General features: G+C 41.8%; 1 non-coding gene across 1 annotated transcript; it reads right to left on the bottom strand.

Annotated features, from left to right (window-relative positions):
• Positions 1-15,257: 15,257 nt before the first annotated feature.
• Trnas-uga lies at positions 15,258-15,332 on the bottom strand. The gene has a single exon. It is a non-coding gene; the product is annotated as a tRNA-Ser (tRNA).
• Positions 15,333-15,862: the final 530 nt, after the last annotated feature.

Raw genomic sequence — 15,862 nt, 5'->3', positions numbered from 1 at the left:
TTGTTAATATAGTACAGCTTTATTCAGCCACTGTCTTCCATGACCCTTGCAAAACATCTCGCATCAATTTAAGTATCACATCGTGTCCTCTATCTGCCCATCATATGATAACAGTTTCTTCATAGCTCGCTGACCAACTGTATCGCTAGCTTTTTGTGTTCTCATTTCGTTTATTTATTTAACCTTATGACAAAACTGTCTTCGGACTTCCTCTTACGTCGGACCAAGCGTTTAAGGAAATGAAATTTCTTGGGTGTAAGCGTACTTAAATAATTTTACTAATTTTAATATAGTAATACCATGTGTAACAATAATATCTGGAGTCATAGCAATGAAACATTTGTCATCATACAGGAAGTTAGATTTATTTAAAATAATAATACGGAATAGTGACAGCGTATTTGATTAATAATCAAAACAGCATGTGCCCCAGATCGTACAGCCACTGCTTAAATTTTGAATAAAAGTCACCAGCAATGGCAGAACTTGAAAACGTATGTAACACCGAAAATGCAGTTAAGATACCTTCTGCACCATCTAAAATTTTTCGCCGTTTACTAGCTGTTGATAACTTCTAATATACTGCTGTTTATGAATCAGTAAGCTTAATTACAGAAACTATATTTAACCCTTAATTGATGTAATAGTGTATTAATTTGTGAAAGTATACAGTTGATTGTAATTATAATGTCAATATAGTAAATTGCTGGATAATCGCCAAGGGAACTTCGTGTAAGTGTATCGATAGCAACGACGAAACGGCAGTAGCTGTGTCGTTGTTTAACTTTGTGTCTGGAGACTCTCTGTCACGCTGCCAGCAGAGAGAAGACATAACAGTTAAGAGTCTTGAAAGACTGCAAAAGTATGTGTGGGACACTCCCTCAGACGCGTTGTGCCGTTACGACTGCGCCAGTGAAGGCGCACCTACTGTATTAACCAGCGAGTATTCAGAGCACGTTAGGAGTGGACAGGCGGAGCAAGCTGCAGTTCTAGCTGTTGCCTGTCCCATAGCTGTCCGTGGCTCTGGAGACGACTCGTGGTTCTCAATCAGCGGCAGCGGCAGCAGCAGCAGCAGCAGTAGCTCAGCATTGTCGTCGGCTACATTCTTTGTCATCCGCTCACTTCTGTATTGCATAATAGAGGCTTAAATCATCTGCTATTTTAAGTATTAACTTCACTCACTGAAAGCAACGTAAAACTTCACTGGCAAAAGTAATAACGGAATAAGCCACACAAATGAAGGGTGTGCAATTTCATTTGTTCTGTATTTAACTTAGCGAGTGACTTCTGCTCCCTTGGAACGTATTTTATTGTTCTTATGTTGAAATGAAATCAATTGCTCACTTGCTTAAAGTAAATTCAATTCAGTCTTTCAATAATTAGAAGTTCATTGCTTGCCTTAAAGAAAATTGTGTATTACTTTACGCTGAGGTTTTTGAAAGCCATTTTCTATGTAATCAAGTTTCAATTATAGTAGGTCATATATGTAATGAAAAACTTCATTTAACTTTGCTTCAAAAATTTGGTACTTCACAGTAAGTAACTGCAAACTCATTGCTTCTTGATTCATTTACTTTCTCGTGAACTGTGTTGTGGACAACCTTCTGTTGCCACACCAGTGATTATTTTCTTAATTTTCTTTGCCATTTTCGTTCTTAGGATTTTGGATATTCTTTGTCCTAGTGGCCTGGGGACCTTTTAATAACCGCTTTTTGGCTGATCAACGTAATTAAGACAGTATCAGCAAATAGTGTATCTTTTCCTTTTACAACATGGCCATGTGTTCATTTTTTATACAAGTCTTTCAAGAGGCATATTTTATGTTCTTGTATGCAGCATCAAATATGTGATATTTCAAAAAGTTTTAAGGCCAAGCCCTACAGTAGACGGCAATTCCTTTTATATAATGTATTTTAAACAATGATTAAATGGATGAAAAGTACTAGACAGAATTAACGACATCCACATTGGCTGTATATAATGTGATTCTACGTGAATATGCTTGACTGAAATTGTTTGTAGATATTTGCTGTAATTATACTTATGTAATGTTACTATCTTCGTTCCAGACACAATGTCTAAATATTGTTAATGGGTACAATATCTTCCGCAGAAGGCGGTTGTAAAACCTTCAAAACCAAGGTCAATGTTCAATAAAGCCGTATTTTGCTACTAGTTGGCTGTTATTTCTAATCTACTGAATCTCTTGACATGTAATTGCCTTAAAGCACAATAAATGCCTCCTCTTTTGCAACTAACTTCACCTGCAGCTTTTAGGATGTTTTATAAATCTTTTTAACACACAATTAACGTAGAGTAATGAAATTTTGGGAATGCATTTGCCTCAGGAACATATTTAAGTGTATAACATGGCAGGATCACACGTTAATGTAAGCGCGAATTATGCCATTACAAATGTGAAATGCTGTTTCATTAACAATCGGTGTAACCGCTAGAATGTTGAATGCAAGTACGAGTATGCAGGCGTACATGCATTGTGTTGTACAGGGACAATGTGCCGGATGTCTATTTGTGCGACGAAGTCCCAGCATGTTGCACTTGGTCTGTCAGTACAGGGACGGTTAGTGATGTTTCACGAAGATGCTGGAGTTGTCCGATGATGTCCCATATGTGCTCTATAGATCTAGTGATCCAGTAGCCCGAGGCAACATGTTGATGCGCTGTGGACCCATTTCGGGCTACAACAGCGGTATGCGGGCTTGCGTTATCCTGTTGGAAAACACCCCCTAGAATGCTGTTCGTGAATGGCGGCAAAACATGCCGAATCACCAGACTGACGAACAGACTGGCAGTCAGGGTACTTGGGCAACCACGCCAGACCACACGTCCAGGTGTACGCCATTATTTCTAGAACGCAGACATGTCGGTTGTAGGCCCTCAACTGGCCTCCAACTAACCAATACGCGACCACCACTGGCACTGAGGGACAGCCAGGTTCCATCAAAAGCATAACAGACCTCCACTCTGTCCTCCAATATGCCTGTCACTTGACCACTCTCAAGTCGCAAATGACTGACGGTGGTATGGGGTCAGAGGAACGCACGTCGCAGCGAGTCTGTCCCGGAGATGTCCTGAAGTAATTTTTAACAGCTGATTGTATCACTGTGGTGCTAACTGCGGACCACATTGCTGCTGCAGATGCAGTAGGATCCGCCAGAGCCACAAGCAGAACACAATGGTCTTCCCTCTCGGTAGTGCGACGCGGCCGTTCGGAGCCCGTTGTTCTTGCGACCGCTGACTCATGTGAGCACAGCTGCCTGCAGTCATGTTGAAGCCGGCCGGGGTGGCTGAGCGGTTCTAGGCGCTACAGTCTGGAACCGCGCGACCGCAACGGTCGCAGGTTCGAATCCTGCCTTGGACATGGATGTGTGTGATGTTCTTGGGTTAGTTAGGTTTAAGTAGTTCTCAGTTTCAGGGGATTGATGACTTCGGAAGTTTAAGTCCCATAGTGCTCAGAGCCATTTTTTGAATCATGTTCAAACTTCCCCTTTGAATGTAAAGAATGAGGGTGCTGGAAAACTCTCACGCTATTTGATTTTCACACAGCTGAACAAAACTGAACGCACTCAGACACTTCTCTGTTTACTTATTCTGGTCATCACTAAACTGACAAACAATATTTTTAGCGCAACGCAGTGTCACTTTTAATAGTCCCTACAAAAGAATGGCCCTGACTAACAATAACCTATACCTTTCATGAATCACTTACCTCACAAAAACCTTCGTTACTCGAACTACTGCAATACAGCGAGCGCCAAAGCCACTAACTACTGATAGGCATAGTTAGCAAATAAAAGATTTTGATAGAGAACAAAACAATGTATTTATCTTAATAGTGTTCAAAGGTCATAACATATATACATATATATCAATTCATGACATCGAGTTTGCCCAAATTCTTATTTACGGACACCTCCAAGTCGTCCGTTCATAATAACCTCTCAAAACTCTGCTCACGTCCAACTGCCCAACGCTACGCGCTGTTCACAACCAACTGCCCAACGCTACACTAGCGACTATTCCAACAATGAGTCCAACCAGCCACACAGACTGCACACAGCGCAGTCAGCGATTTTCTTACAGAGCACTACGTGGCGTTACCAACATAAAAACTTAAACAGCCTACTACAAGACCTCGTTCAAATGTAGTGATGTGTTGATAATGGCGTCATTGTCGTCTTAAAAGCATTCTTCACCAACATCAGTTCACCACGTCGACTCTCAAAGGCAATTAACGCTTACGCCGTTACTGTGTGAATTTAAAAGAAACCTGGTAGCTGTATAGACTCATACATAAACCGTCAAATGTATAAACACACCTACCAACTTCCTTTTATGTCATACAACTATTACTCGGTGTTGCATTTTTTTCCGTCATTGTATTTAATTAGCACTGTCCACGCTCGTCTTGATGCAGAACCCGACGAACCATCTACAGTAAATGCTGTACAGCAGAGGCTGGTAACCGGAGGACCTCGCCCAGCAGACTGTAACAATTACCAACTGGATCTGAGATGCCTGATGCCGAATCGGATGGTTTTCGAGTTTTTGGCATTGGTTGATACATAGAAGAAACTGTTTCTCAATCTACAGCGCTGATAACAACTTCCCATCATCAGCGCGAGCACCTCCCAATATACTACTTGGAGAGCCACGTGCAGCCAGCGGCGAGGCATAGAGAGGCAGGGCCACGGCTCGCGTTGTCTGTCCCGCTTGCATTGTCCCTGCTCCACGTGTTTTTCACTGTCGACTGTCGTCATCTTACTCCTACGGCGCAAAGACACCATTCTTTTAACAGAGTTTCGCGAAGAATGATGCATACCTGCAATACTCGCATGTCAATCTAGCCTACAGGTAAGAAATCTGAGTCGCTTGGACGTCTTGCTTTAATTCACCCCAGTGCTATGTGAAGGAGGGGGGGGGGGGCGGCGGAAGACGGAGCGAATACCAAGAATGAACAGCACATGTTGTGTTTACTATCTCGTTTACAGACGAATCACACTTTTCTAACAACTCCTCCAACAAACAGAAGTCGAGCATTCGTCGTCCCTACAATCATCCCTATGTGCTCGTTCCAATTCAGACCGGTTTGCTTGTTACACCTAGACATTTAACCGGCACGGCTGTGACAAACTGCCTACTGCAAATAGGCAGTTTGTCAACAAGTGGCCACGAAAGCCTTAACAATTTTGTAGCACGACCGTGTTAAGCAGTGATGTGGTAAAGCTGCATTCGAACATTACGGGGTTGTTGCATTTCAAACGGGGTCGCACATTACACCTAGACATTTAACCAACAAGACTGTGTTAGGCAGTGATGTGCTGAAGCTGCATTCGAACATTACGGGGATGTTTCCTTCACTCCTACTCGTCCACATTAAATGACATTTAGATCAGACTGCCATTTAACACGCCAACTAGAAGTGTTGTCTCACACAGTCACTCAACGACGACGCTGCAGCACCATCAGCAAACAGCCACAAATTGTTGTTCATCGTGTCAGTCAGATCATTTGTATGTATGGAAAGGAGGAAGTATTCCTTAACAAGTCTTCGAGCAACTTGCAGATCTTGGAACCTAATCCACATGCTCAGACCACCGTTAAAAGTCTACAGTGGGGCGCAGTGTCAAATGATTTTCGGAATTCTAGGAATATGGACACAGCTTACAGCCATAAGCTATAAAGTTTTCTGTAAGGGGATAACTGACAAGTTCAGAAGTGACCATGTGAAGGAATCCACATAGTTTCACTATTGACTGTTAATACTAAGAGTGATACGAAATTGAAATGCGAATGTAAGATTAGGATTTGTTGTAAGTGCTTTGCGCGCGATTTCTAGAGTAGGCCCACGACTGTAAAAACACATGTCAATAATTGGTAAATTCAAATAAAGTGCTCAGAGATTGCTTTACAGGCATTTCTACAAATTCTCAACTAAATAAGATAAGGACTGTTTGACCTAAAGTTGCGTTAGGTGTTATGCGTAACACTCTAGGCAGCTTGCGTCAAGTGTAATGCATCAAGAGTCAGGCCAAGCATCATGAATTAGGTGTTAGCCGCTCTGCGTTCGGGATTAACTGTTACTGGTGTATGGTATCCTACTGTGCTTGCAAAGTGTGCGAAATCCTACATATAACACCTTTTTTCTCAAATATTCCTGGAGGGGATAGGCATGTATTTTAATGAACTGTACAGACATTTAGGATGCGGTAATGTTTAATTTTAAGCCTCATTGTGCTTCCGGAGTATATCAGAGGCATACACAGATAGGAAAGCTTTTGGTAGTGGGGCGACGGAGGTCTACTCTTAAGGGGTCTGTGGTGTTCACTCTTGGGCCAGGCGCTTTGACATCGTAAATAAAGTTTCCGACCCTTCAGAGGACGGGCGGTTGCGACGTCCTCCGGAAAGTAATCACTTGGTTTGATCTGAGAGAGGTAGAATATTCGACTAATCGATAGTACACAATGCGGAAGGGTATAATTATTCCCACAGTTGTGTGCTAGTGTTTCGATTCCAAATGAATCACAAGGGAGACTGAACAGTCCTCAAAAAATCTCGTTCTACGTAATCACAGGTTGGATAACATATTAATATTGAACACAACGGACAGTAAAATGGCTAACAATATTACACGAAAAATTTACTCCCACTCTAGGAAACTACACGCTCGAGTGGAATGATAGCTGACCTGGCTTTCGAACGTCGCTGCTGCTCAGATATTCGTCCATCGTGAATACGGTCATGAAGTATTTTCTCACATCCTGCAAGTTTACCTTCAATTCTCCTTATAATTTTATGCTGTTGTTTCATCATAGTGCAACATGAACCCCATCCTGGTGTTACTCGAAGCCTATTACTATGCGTAATTTTTTTATCAAAACAGTTATACTGAACACTGCAGTCTTCATCATAGATCACGAAGCAAAGACTTACTCTGGTTGCTTGTATTTTGTTTTGGATACTGAAAACAAACGTCTTTTAACCAACAGAGCTACTGCTAAACAATTACAGATGTTGTACTGTTCATGAGCGTTCACTTTGCCACTGCCAAGTTGCTACAGTGTAAATTCTGCGTTGACTGTAGAAGGCTGTCGTTTCATGAATTATTGTTTCCCACAACGAAAACCATGAATATGTGTGAACTGTTGTTTTTACAAATATCGTAAAACAATAGCAAATAGGTAACGACTGTGATTTCCTCTTGCTGTATTGATCATCTTCCTGGGCTGTTTACTACATAAATTAGTTTCTAGCTTCAACTTCTATGAATACAACTTAGTAATTCACTCGTCGCTGCAGACTTGAGTTTCACACCAGTAACTCTACTTGCTAGTCGTGTTTCTAAAGACAGTATACCTTACTAGCCAAATTTTAATAGAACTGCATTAGAAATTCAGTGGTATTTGTAGGAGTTAGTGTAAGACACTGTTACAGATCACATTATTGTTTTCATTTATCTCTTTAAACTGAGTAATAAAGGTCCACACTAGAAGGTCAGTGAGTACCGAAATCCCAATAGTATATCTTACAATCTCCTAATAAGTACGAAATAAAACTAGTCGGTGGAACTTGTATCACTATTGTGTTACTCGATTTCTTAAACATAGTTGAACTTCTAAGACTTCGCAAAACCACCACATAGTATTTGTATATTATCAGCAGCACACCCACATTTCTTGTAGCTCACTCATTAATACATGTGTTCAAGTGACGTATCAATGATTACGTTTCACTGCCCCAGTTATTGCAAAAATATTCACTTCACTCTCACGTTTTAAAACAGTAAAATCGATAGGCGGGTCACTGCTCTTGTCACTTTGCCAAGTCTTATAGACACAACTGAACTTTGAATACAGCACAATTAAACATAAATGCAACTCATAGAAACTTGTTATCCTACAAAATTATACAGCATTCTAGTTCTATTCTCGTCGAAAATGTGGTACTGCTGCTACTCTTTTATGATACAACAGTACAACGAAATCAGTAACCACCGAAAACTTATGCACAGAAGAATAAATGAAACAGACTGCATCTTCAAAGCAGATCAATGTTGGCGGAACAGTAACACTGAGAATTAAGAGGTGGCGGAGCTTGCGTATCATATAGTTTTAGTTCATCCACAATTACAGCGACAGTTGAATTTCCGCAATAACAGGAGACACGGTGCGTACTGAATATCACACAGCACCGTATATTTGAAGTTAAAAAAATTGCAAGTATGTGGGTAGAAAATAAATGTTTGGGTAGCATACATTTATTTTCTATTTTATTCTTGAAAAGCTTACTTAGGTGTAATTTTAGATGGAAAAGGAACGTCGCATTTCATTGTTCAACAACCAAGTTTTATTCTAACAAGCTGAAACATTACCTTTCTGTAAAATGTAAACATTCACGACCAGAAGTGTCACAAATAACAAAATGTTCCGGACTGTTATGACGCGCTCAAATGGATTATATATTAAAACACAACTTTTCATCTACATTTGTTGAGGACATATTCAAGGGGGTAGAAGCTTCTTCGAGTGTTCGATTCACAACATGTCTCGCTATTCACTGTAGCAAAATTCCGTTTACACCTGCTTCCACGTAGTGACGTGACGTTACATGTTTCAAATACCAGAGCACAATTAAAGAAACTTTTACTTGTCAGTGACACCTCATCAGACGAAAGTGCCTCGTTCTTAAGTTTTGCACACGAGTGTAATTAACCATCACACTTTGTGTGCATTTATTGTTCCCGTAGCTCCTACATCTCACAGTAAGTCTGCAGTGGCCCGAAAACAGTTAAAAGCACATAAAAAGTCCTCAAAAGCAAATAGTTGTGTATTATAACCACATAAACCAGCAATTAGTTTTCTACTTTTCGCGAAATGCATAGTTTTTCGATCCCGTACACTTAAAACAATTTGAAACTTCTTGAACCAATTTGAAATCTGCAAAAAGACTAAGGTTACTATTAATATTGTCTATCAACTCATTAATACACACTGCTAAGCAAAAACATTATGAACACACCGCGATGTTGGATACCACCTGGTTGCATTACGGACACGTGACGGGGTAACAGAAGCATGCAAGCGCAGCAGACACGGACGGGGGATTACCCTAACGAAGACATGGCCTGCAAATGGGGAAATCAATTGAGACGAGCACCTTTGACTAAGGGCAGTCTTTTATCACGCAAAGCGTGTGAACAAGTGTCTCGAAAATGGCAAAGATGGTCGAATGTTCACGTGCTACCGTCGTGAGCATCTACGGAAAGAGACAGGACGATGAAACTACCAGTAGGAACTAAATGGTTGGATGTCCACGATTCCTCACAGAACATGTGGTTCGGAGACTTGTCTGCTCTGTAAAGTAGAACAGATGGTGATTCGTGGCATCTCTGCCGACAGAGCACAATGCTGCTTTTGGAGCACACCGTTCATTGTACATTGTTGAACGGGGAGTTCCGCAGCAGACCACCCCCACGTGTTCAGATGTTGACACAATGACACCGTCAGTTACGATTGCAGTGGGGGTGGGATCATCGGGAATCGACAGTCGATCAATGGAAACGTGTCGGCTCTTAGGGTGAATCAGATTGTTGCTGCACTAGGTCGATGGTGGTTTCCCCAAACGCCGCCATCGAGGTCATCGACGCCTCGTAACGTGCAGTACGCCATGGATGTGGGCTGGTGGGAGCAGTACTACGCTTTGGGAGACATTCTTCTACCCTTACATGGGAGATGTGGTAGTAATAGAAGACACCCTGACAGCTGCGAGCCATCTGCAATCCCTTCAAGCTTGAAGTCGTCCCCGAAGGCGATGTCATCTTTCAGCTATGTAATTGTCCGTGTCTCGGAGGAAGAACCGCAGTACATTGGTTTGAGTAGTATTACAGAGAACTCACGTTGATGTCTCGGTGACCAAATCTGCCTGATTTAAATCCTCTGTAAGCAATCTAGGTGTATAAGCAGGCATTCGTAGTGTGGACACGGTTTCAGCAGAAGAAATCCGTATAGGAGTTGTAAGAGTGCTAGCTCGCGCAAAGCCTCCAAAAAGTAATTTAGCTGTGGGTGAGAGAAATGCTATAAGACGCCTGAATCAGGACGATAGTATTATTATTAAACCCGCCTGTAAGTGAAATGTGACGGTTGTTTTGAAGTAAAATTAATGACTTACTAGATCCTCCGGTGTATAGCAAACTGCGTAAAGACCCCACTGAGAGAGTTCATAAAAATGTTACGCGCTTGATGAAAAAGTCCTCCGTCGACCAGAGTTTGCAAAAGAGTTTGCCGGCCGCTGGTGGCCGAGCGGTTCTGGCGCTACAGTCCGGAACCGCGCGACCGCTACGGTCGCAGGTTTGAATCCTGCCTCGGGCATGGATGTGTGTGTTGTCCTTAGGTTAGTTAGGTTTAAGTAGTTTTAAGTTCTAGGGGACTTATGACCTCAGCAGTTGAGTCCCATAGTACTCAGAGCCTTTAGAACCATTAGAACCACAAAAAAGTTTGTTTAAGTCAGTTGTGCTACCTCCTAAACTTTATGGGCTGCCAAAGTTTCACAAAAAATATCTTCCTCTAAGACCTATAGTGAATGCTATTAGTTTGCCCACTTTTTCGATCGCCAAGTTCTCGACAACATTATTACGACTGTATGTAGGTGGATCGGTTTAGTATATCAAGACTCGACGCATTTTATCAGTAAATTAAGTGCACAGTGATCCTGTCGGAGGACATATTAATCAGATTTTATGCGGTATCACTATTCACTATGGTTACGCTAAATGAGGTGTTAACAACTGTTTAAATATACCGTCCCAAACACGTATTTGAAACGGAAAGATGAGTGGTATGAACAGACGGATGCCGTAACTATGGGGAACCCATTAAGCAAATTTATAGGGAATTTATTTATGGAAAAACTGTTGGAGCAACCATTTAAACTGCCAACAGGGGACCAAATATTAGGTTACACTACGTGGATAATACGTTTGTTTACTAGAGGCATGGCAGAGAGGGACTAGGTCGTTTTCACAACCATCTCAATGGGATTAACCCCAAGTTTTTGTTTACTACGTAGGAGGAGACAGGCGGAAGATAAAATTTTCTTGGTATGCATTTTTCAAGAAAGAAGATGTTAGCTCAGACCACACAATTGACCGAAACCCCACGTTCACAGGCCGTTACCTACACCGGAATTCGAACCGCCATTCACAACAAAAGGGAGGCATCATAAAAACGCTGGCTGAATCTTCGAACCAGTACTGCTTGACGCAGAATTAAAAATCCCACCAATGCATTGCTGAACAATGGTTATCTGTTTGCTGAGGTAAGAAGCGTCAGAAGAAAACGCTCTTAGCGATGCAGAAGCGTATGTGAAATCAAAAGTTTTCCAGCGTCTCATTAAGGACAAAACAGGCCCAATAGAAAAAAAAAAAAGTCTTGAAGAAACGGATCATCGTGCTAATCTACAAACTCACCTGGTAGACACAAATTTACCTAAAAGTGGTCAAGGGCGCCGGCACACCACCAAAGAAAGCAGTAATTTATACGATTCCACGTAGTTGGGGTGAGGTGCACGTCAGTACAACAAAAAGGACAGTCAGAAGACGACTAGAATAGCACAAAGGCAATTGCAGAAGGGGGACGACTAACAGACAACCTGCTGCGGAAAGTGATTTGCAGCCAGGAGACCACGACATTCATTCTGATAGGACCCAAGTACTGGCAGCCATAAGCGGATACCATGAAAGGCTGTACAGAGAGACCATAGAGATTATAAAACACCCAGGAATATCAATAGGAAGGAAGAGGGTGTGAAACTAAATGAATTAGGATTCGGGTGCTGAATAAGATGTGTACGAGAATGAAATTTTCACTCTACAGCGGAGTGTGCGCTGATATGAAACTTCCTGGCGGATTAAAAGTGTGTGCCGGGCCAAAACTCGATCTCGGGACTGGCGGAATTAAGGCTGTGAGGACGGGGCGTTAGTCGTGCTTGGGTAGCTCAGTTGGTAGAGCACTTGAGCCCGAAAGGAAAAGGTCCTGAGTTCGAGTCTCGGCCCGGCACACAGTTTTACTGTGCCAGGAAGTTTCAAGATGTGTACCAGTATTCCATCACGTGGTGATAGCAGCAGTGCACAACAGCAGTCGACAACGGCCAATTGCGCTCGGGTATTCAAAACTTATCTGATGATTGTGGTAGAAGGAGAAAGAGGAGTCGATAGGGAAGATATAGGGAACCAGTATTAGCACCAGAATTTAAAAGACTGCAAGTGCTGACAAGTGCGAGAGTTATCGCACGATCTGCTTGACAGCTCATGCTTCCAAGTTTCTGACTGGGATAACATACAGAAGATTGGAACAGAAAATTGAGGATGTGTTAGATGACGACCTGTTTGGCTTTTAAAAAAGGTGAGGGCACAAGAGAGGCAATTCTGACATGTTGGTTGAAGACTAAAGAAAAATCAAGATACATTCATAAGATTTGTCGACTTGCAGAAAGCGTTCGACAATGTAAAATAGTGCAAGATGTTCGAAATACTGAGGAAAATGGGGGTAAGCTATAGGAAGGGCCGGTTCATATATAATATGTACAAGTGATGAAGAATTGCGGGATATACTGAATGGAACGAACTGTCCAATGAGTACAGAAAATGGACTGAGAGTAAACTAAACCGCTACAGACATAATGGGCTCGACATGTACACTCTTTCGTACAGGGGGAATGCAGAAACTGATACATTGCACACTTGGGCCATGATTACACTGTTGTATGCGGAAAAACTCGACAAATTCATAGCACGACCCTCTTACATATTAACGCCAGCATGATAGCCTGTCTACCGCCAATGGTAGCGAACGGTATAGATCATAGACATTCAGAACACTCGAATTCTTGGGTAACATTAATTCAAACATTACCTCACCACGCATATCAACTACTGAAAACTTAAATCCAATGGCAGAAACTAGGAATATGAAATGCATGAAACTCTTCAATTGTTTTCTGATCTGTATACACCCACATACTGCATAGGTAGTTCCACTCATCTGATGAATACTGTACTTTATCTTCAATAGGTTGTGCCTTTTCTACCTTTATACCTACTTCAAAATCGCTGTTGTTCCTAAATTGTACTAAACGCTTTCTCTGAGAATTACTTTCAACAATTAGTTCATGAGCCCACACGAATTGTAAATGGTTGCGAAGACACACTTGACCTCTTATCCACAAATGATCCTGATCTAACAGAGAGCGTCATGACGGATACAAGGAATAGTGAATACAAGGTCATTGTAGCGAGGCTCAAAACCATATCAACCAAAACCTCTATAAATAAACGGAAAATATATCTATTTGAAACAACAGAAAAAAATTCGCTTGATGCCTTCCTAAGAGAGAGTCTCCATTCCTTCCAAACTAATTATGTAAGTGTAGACCAGATATGGCAGAAATTCAAAGATTCAATATCGACAGCAATAAATAGATTCATACCGCATAAGTTAATAAGTGGCGGGAGTTATCAACCATGGTACACAAAACACGCCAGACAGTGTTGCAGAAGCAACGGAAAAAGCATGCCAAATTCATAAGAACGCAAAATCCCCAAGATTGGCTAAGTTTCATGGAAACTCGAAATTTAGTGCTGACGTCAATGCGAGATGCTTTAATAGTTTTCACAATGAAACATTGTCTCAAAATATGGTAGAAAACCCAAAGACATTCTGGTCGTATGTAAAGTACACCAGTGACAGAAAACAGTCAATACCGTCACTGTGCGATAGCGATGGAAGTGTTACCGATAGTGGTGCCACTAAATACAGTTTTCCGTAATTCCTTCACGAAAGAAGACGAAGTATATATACCAGAATTCGAAACCAAAACAGCTGTTAGCGTGAGTGACATAAAAGTAGACATCTTAGGTGTTGCTAAACAACTCAATTCACTTAAGAAAGGCATGTTTCACGATCCAGATGCTATGCCAATTAGGTTCCTTTCAGAGTATGCAGACAGAATAGCTCCTTTCATAACAATCATATACAACCACTATTTGACGAACGGTCTGTTCCTAAAGACTGGAAACTAGCACAGGTCACAGCAATATTCAAGAAAGAAAATACGTGTAACCCATTGAATTACAGACCCACATCACTGATCTCACTTTGCAGTAGGATTTTGGAGCATATACTGTACTCGAACATTATGAATCACCTTGAAGAAAATGACTTATTGATACGTAGCCAACTCGGATTCAGAAAATATCGTTCTTGTGCAACACAGCTAGCTCTTTATTCCCATGATGTGAAGAGTGCTGTCGACAAGAGATCTCAGATCGATTCCACATTCCTAGATTTTCAGAAAGCTTTTGATACCGTTCCTCACAAGCGACTATTGATACCGCTCCTCACAAGCGACTATTAATCAAATTGCGTGCATGTGGAGTATCGTCTCAGTTATGTGACTGGATTTGTCATTTCCTCTCAGAGAGGTCACAGTTCGTAGTGATAGACGGTAAATCATAAAGTAGAACGGAAGTGATATCTGGCGTTCCGCAAGGTAGTGTCGAAGGCCCTCTTCTGTTAATGATTTACATAAATGATCTAGGTGATAATCTTACCAGCCTCCTTAGATTCTTTGCAGATAACACTGTAATTTACTGTCTAGTAATATCATCAGACGATCAATTCCAATTACAAAACGATCTAGAGAGAAATTCTGTATGTTGCGAAAAGTGGCAGTTGGCACTAAACAAAGGAAAGTGATAGGTCATCCACATGGGTACTAAAACAAATCGGATTAATTTTGGATACACGATAAATCGCACAAATCTAAGGGCTGTCATTTCGACTAAATATCTAGGAATTACAATTATGAGCAACTTAAATTGGAAAGACCACATAGATAATTTTATGGTGAAGGAGAAACAAAGACTGCACTTTGTAGGCTGAAAACTCAGAAGATGCGACATACCCAATAAAGAGACAGCCTACAGTACACTCGTCCGTCCTATGCTGGAATATTGCTGCACGGTGTGGGATCCTTTCCAGGTAGGATTGACGGAGGATATCCGAAAAGGGCAAAGAAGGGCAGCCCGTTTCGTGTTATCGCGCAGTAGGGGTGAGAATGTCAATGAGATGATACGCGAGTCGGGGTGGCAGGCACAGAAACAATGACGGTCTTCAGAATGAGATTTTCACTCTGCAGCGGAGTGTGCTCTGATATGAAACTTCCTGGCAGATTAAAACTGTGTGCCGGACCGAGACTCGAACTCGGGACCTTTGCCTTTCACGGGCAAGTGCTCTACCAACTGAGCTACCCAAGCACGAGTCACGCCCCGTCCTCACAGCTTTCCTTCCGCCAGTACCTCGCCTCCTTCCTTCCAAACTTTACAGAAGCTCCCCTGCAAGATCACTTGCCCGTGAAAGGCAAAGGTCCCGAGTTCCAGTCTCGGTCCGGCACACAGTTTTAATCTGCCAGGAAGGTTCAAGGACGGTCTTCTTTGCGGCGAGATCTATTTACGAAATTTCAATCACCAGCTTTTTCTTCCGAATGCGAAAATATTTTGTTGACACTCAACTACGTAGGGAGAAATGATCATCATAATAAAATAAATGAGAGCACGAACGGAAAGATTTAAGGGTTCCTTTTTCCCACGCGCCATTAGAGTGTGGAATGGTAGAGAAGTAGTATGAAAATGGTTCGATGAACCCTCTGCCAGGCACGTAAGTGTGAATTGCAGAGTAACCATGTAGATGTAGATGTAGATGTAGACTACATTCACACCTTTAGAATCAATAACATATTGGTGAACAGAAGTATCCTGCAAGACTCAGATTCAGGCTGCTGCTATGGG

Source organism: Schistocerca americana, chromosome 1 (genome assembly GCF_021461395.2).
Source record: "Schistocerca americana isolate TAMUIC-IGC-003095 chromosome 1, iqSchAmer2.1, whole genome shotgun sequence".
NCBI lineage: Eukaryota > Metazoa > Arthropoda > Insecta > Orthoptera > Acrididae > Schistocerca > Schistocerca americana.
The sequence above is the reverse complement of the archived record's forward strand: the minus strand, read 5'-3'. Positions and strand labels throughout refer to the sequence as shown.